The following is a 5,147-nucleotide window of genomic DNA, read 5'->3' as shown; positions in this document are numbered from 1 at the left end:
CGTTGTGGAGCAGACTCTGGATGCGCAGGCCCAGCGACCATGGCTCACGGGCCCAGCCGTTCCGCGGCATGCGGGATCCTCCCGGACCGGGGCATGAACCCGTGTCCCCTGCATCGGCAGGCGGACTCTCAACCACTGTGCCACCAGGGAAGCCCATGATTATATTTTGATACATAATGCCTACATTACCTCACATGATTATTGAGAAGATGGAATTAAATATGGCCTTAGGAAGTGCTGTTGATCTAAGTTATCAGAGTATGGATTGGCAGCAAGGGTGGACAAAATATAGAACTGAGGAGAGAGTGAGAGGAGCTTTACACATGAGAACTGGGGGTCCAGAAAAATTGAGATTCAGGAGGCAAAACAGCATAAAAATATGTGGAAAAGAATGTAACTCATTAGAGACAGATAGGTCTTGTTTTGGCTTCCTTTTCTGCTGCTTTATCATCTGTGTGATCTTGGGCAATTAACCTTCCTTGGTCTTAGTCTTCTCAGCTGTGAAAGGGGATCTATCTCAGAGTACTGTTGTAAAATTTCAATGAGATAATGCTGAGTAAACTTAAAGCGCTTGTAACAAAGTAGACACTCGTAACCCATAGTGTGGTGGCCGCTCTGAGATGTCACCTATGGCCCCACCTCCTGGTGTTCACACCTCTGCCCAATTCCTTCCCATGTTGTACCTGAGTTGGTTTGGGCAACAATAAAATATAGCAGAAGTATCACTTCTGAGATTAGGTGATAAAAAGATTGCTGTTTTCATTTGAGGTTCTCTGTCTCTCTCCATATCACTCACCATAGGAGAAGCCATGTTGTTGCAGTCCCAGGGAGAGGCCCGTGTGCTGAGGAACTGAGGCTTCTTGCCAACAGATCTCTGCTTGAGCTTGGAAGCAGATCCTCCAGACCCAGTCAAGCCTCAGACAACTGCAGCCCCAGCTGACACTGACTGTGGTCTTGTGAGAGACCACGAGTCAGAACCACTGAACTAAGCTGCTCTTGAATTTTTGACTGACCTAAACTGTGAGATGACATGTGTATCAATACTTCTCCTTTAAGCCACTAAATTTGGGTTAATTTGTTTTGCAGCAATCAGTCACTAATACACATAGTCATTATTTTGAAGATCTGGGAAGTGAGGGTTAAAATCTAAACTAAGTTAGGACTAGTGGTCGGGGGTGAGAATTTGAGGTGGATTTGGGAGTGAGAAGGAAGTTTAAGCACTGATATCCTAAGCCCGTTTATACTTTGTTATCTATTGGAGGGCTCTAAGCTGGGAACTCCTGACTGGTGTGTTGTGAATTGGGTATATAGAGATATTGACTCTTCTCAGTCCTTTGGTAGTTCGATGATGTCTAGGGAGGCTGGATTCTCAGGACTGGTCACCTCTGGTCATGAGAAGGCTTTTTCCTTTATGCTTGTGTTTCATACAATATTATTATTTTCTAGATGTGCCGTCATGTGAAACAGTTGGACAGCACTGACATTTATAAGACCAGTATATATTTGCTTTGGATACAGAGATATGAGACCAATAACTTCATATAAAACATGAATTGTGAAAGTTGGACTAAGTCAGGATCAGAGTCCTATGGTCCCCTAAGGTCTATAAATGGGGATTCAAAGATCCCATAAACAACATGAAATTTTATTGTGTGTGTGTCTGCTGCTGTGCTGTCATGTGTGTTTATATATTTCTCAGAGGCCAAGTTTTATTCCTTTTAGCAGATAAGTCCATAAGCCAAAAGAGATTAAGGGCCACCACAGTACATGCTTAATAAGGCCCTTTCCAGCTCTTAAATTTCTAGAATTCTAGGTCTAATGGAATTGGGCTATAGAAGATCACTTTCTCATTCAAGGTCAGACAGAGCAACTATAAAATTCTAGGGTAAACACTTTGGGACCAATTTTGAGGCTTGTTATGTTTTCTCATAGTGTAGGGTTAAGAGTATGAGCTCTGGATCCACACTGCCTGGATTTGACTGAGTGACCTTGGGGAAGTGACTTAATCTTCTTGTGCCTCAGTTTCCTCAATTATATGAGCAATTCTATCCATTACACAGGATTGATGTGATATTACATGAGCTATTCCATGTAGGGTGCTTAGAACTGTGCCTGCCTGGCATGTATTCAGTGCTCAATAATGTTTGTCATGATTATGATTATTGGCTCTGGCCCCTGGATCCAAACTTCCTCCTAACAGCTTGAATGCTTGAAATCAGATTGGATTAAGTCTTCCTGCCTCCACAGCGGGACTGGGTTATTGTGGTCCAAGGCTGCAACTCTGCTGTCCCTTTCCCTTCTTTTGCTTGTGGAGGTATCTCTCTAGAAGATAGATAAATCTTTGGTAGTTATTTGTTCATTTTACCCACACTTGGCAAGAACAGGCAGAGGCTGTTGTTGACCTCTATAGGTCTCAAATCCTTCTTTGTAAAATGAAAGGGTTGAACTATATGACTTCTAAGGTCTCTTTCAGTATAGTGATCTGTGAGTTTATGAATAATAGAGAGAATGCACCGGTAAGTGACATTAGCAGTAAAGTGGAGTAAGGGGTAACCAGTACAACTGCATTTTCGAGTTTAAAAAAATGCTCTGGACATTTTTTTTTTTTTTTTTTTTCGCTACACGGGCCTCTCACTGCTGTGGCCTCTCCCGTTGCGGAGCACAGGCTCCGGACGCGCAGGCTCAGCGGCCATGGCTCACGGGCCCAGCCACTCCGCCATGTGGGATCTTCCCGGACCGGGGCACGAACCCGCGTCCCCTGCATCGTCAGGCGGACTCTCAACCACTGCGCCACCAGGGAAGCCCCGCTCTGGACATTTTGATGAAAACTTGGCTTCCAACGTTATCTAAGAATATATCACATATGAAACAAATCTAGTTTCTGGAAAAATGAGAATTATCTTAGTAATTATGTTATTAAAACTTTATTAGATTTTGGTACAAAATTCCATGTTTTATGTCATGAGGATTACCTATCTATACCTATGTCTATGCCTCCATATGCATATAGTTATATACAGCTACCATATTAAAGAAAATTTAAAGCATTGTTCATGAACAAATTTAATTTTCTGAAACATTAATAATATTAAAATTAATATTTTCATCCAACAGTCTTACTTTTCATGTATTATTTTCAAAAAGTAAAGCAACTGCTGTGGAAATGAAAGACTCAAATTGCTGAAAATGTGGCAGGGCCAGTAAGTAAAGTTTTAGGAAGACAATTAAAAGATTATAAGTAAAAAGGAATACCTTAGATAAAGTAGATAACTTCGGCTTCCCTCTTGTCAATATTACCATGGTTTAAGAAAATAATGCCACAAAACTGACAGCAGAGGTCCTCAGTCCCATAGTTTTTCAATTCTATTGGAACTCTCCCTATGGCACTATAACAAACATTTCAGGGACTCATTTGCTCACTTTGGATAACTAATCACAATGAATGGCCTACAAGCTTAAACTATTAAGGGAAAAGAATATATTTAAATAAAAAATACATTTAATATGTACAAAAGTGTATAATATGTTGGAAAACACTATAAAGATACAAAAGAACAAGGGAGTAAAAGTGCAAGTTACATGTTTTCAAATAGTTGGTTAAAGGTAGAGAATGGTGAGGAAAAGACTAAACCGTTATGTACAGGTCTCATTTTTTATCTTTTCAGCTTTATTCTTTTGTCACTTTGAACTATTATTATATTTCTGAGAGGAAAAGAAAACAAAAGTATTTATATAGGACCTTCTTAGGGTAAAACTTTGGAATAGTCCTTTTTCTTTTTTGTTTTTTTGCGGCAAAAAGCTTTATTGTTTCCATTTGGTCTAAGGCTTGGGAGAGGGCTCCAGGGTGATTAAAAAGCTGCCTAGTGGCTGCAGAGAAGAAGCCCTGACACCGGAGGGGATTTTCAAAGGCCGCTGGGCTCCAGAGGCTCCTAGTTGTGCTTGAGGCTAAGCCTTTGGAAGAGAACTCGCCCAGCCCCGCCTGGGGACCAACCATTCTGAGGAGGTTGGACAGGTGGTCGCTATCTTCTTGATAAGTTTCACCTCCTCATCTAGGAAGTGGTTTCCAGGAAGTCACAGAGGTGGTGGTCTGGGGGGCAGAACCCAGGGCATGCAGATCCAAAAGGACCAGGTTCGGGTTCTTCTCCATGAGAATGGCAGCTTCCATAGCATCCTGGGTTTTACCCCACTCATCTTGAGAAGGCTTCTCCACGCCCTGGAAGAGGGCATGACAACTGCACTGGTTTTGCATTTTCAAGAGACGCTCAGAGCCCTCGCTCTTCTCCTCAGCCAATTCGTGGAAAAAGCGGCGCCCATCCCCCCCACCCCACTCCAGAGCCACATCATCACAGTGGAAATAGAAGCCCAGAGAGAGAGGTAGGTGTAGGGGGCCCGCAGATGCATGTTGACCAGGCTGTTGACAATGGCCTCCACCTTGGTGGAATAATTCTGACTAATCTGGGAGCTCATGGTTGATTGGTAAAATGGAGTTAAGCTCAAAAATTGGTATTGGCGTTCCCAGTGGCCAAGGATAGCTGAGTGGCTGATTCTGAAAGTTGTGACTGGAAAAAAGGTTGGAGGGTGGTCGAAGGCTGGAGCAAGGGGCATTCCTGGATCTGTTCCGTCCAAACACTGTTGAAGCAAAAGACAGATACGTGGGACCCCTGAGCGCACCCCATGTGTTTTTCATTAAAGATGAATTTTAAAGAGGAAATAGAACTAGAAATAACTAATGGGAGTTTATTGCTGTCTGAAATAAAGTTCTTTGAGTTGCCAGTCCCCCTATTTCTTTTCTGTCTTTACACTGAGATATCACAGTAAATTCTCTTAAAGAGAAATTGTCAATAGGGTGACCACCAGAGAAACTTGGGCATCTCTTTTGATAGCGCTTACTAGTTTCCTGGTGTTGTGCCAGGCCTGTGTTGTGACAATATGTGCAAAATATCAAAAACCAACATCTTATCAGAAGAAGAAAATCAAATTTCAAGACAATGGTGAAGGCTCAGTCTCTTTGGGCCTCAGCTTCCTAATCTACATAATGCTTGAAGGTGTGGCTGTGTTTGTGGAGGGCATGAGTTAGGGAGGGCAGGTACACTAAATGACCCATGCGTGGCAGGCAGATTGAGTAGATATTATCTCATGGCCAAGAA

The 5,147-nt window shown here is 42.5% G+C and overlaps 1 pseudogene across 1 annotated transcript; it reads right to left on the bottom strand.

The window, feature by feature from the left end:
- Positions 1-3,929: 3,929 nt before the first annotated feature.
- Positions 3,930-4,474, bottom strand: LOC309804426 (ferritin light chain-like; annotated as a pseudogene). Its single transcript has one exon. The product of its transcript is annotated as a ferritin light chain-like (transcript).
- Between the last annotated feature and the right edge of the window lie 673 nt (positions 4,475-5,147).

The sequence above is a fragment of the Mesoplodon mirus genome (genome assembly GCF_964341445.2).
Source record: "Mesoplodon mirus genome assembly, chromosome: 5".
NCBI lineage: Eukaryota > Metazoa > Chordata > Mammalia > Artiodactyla > Ziphiidae > Mesoplodon > Mesoplodon mirus.
The sequence above is the reverse complement of the archived record's forward strand: the minus strand, read 5'-3'. Positions and strand labels throughout refer to the sequence as shown.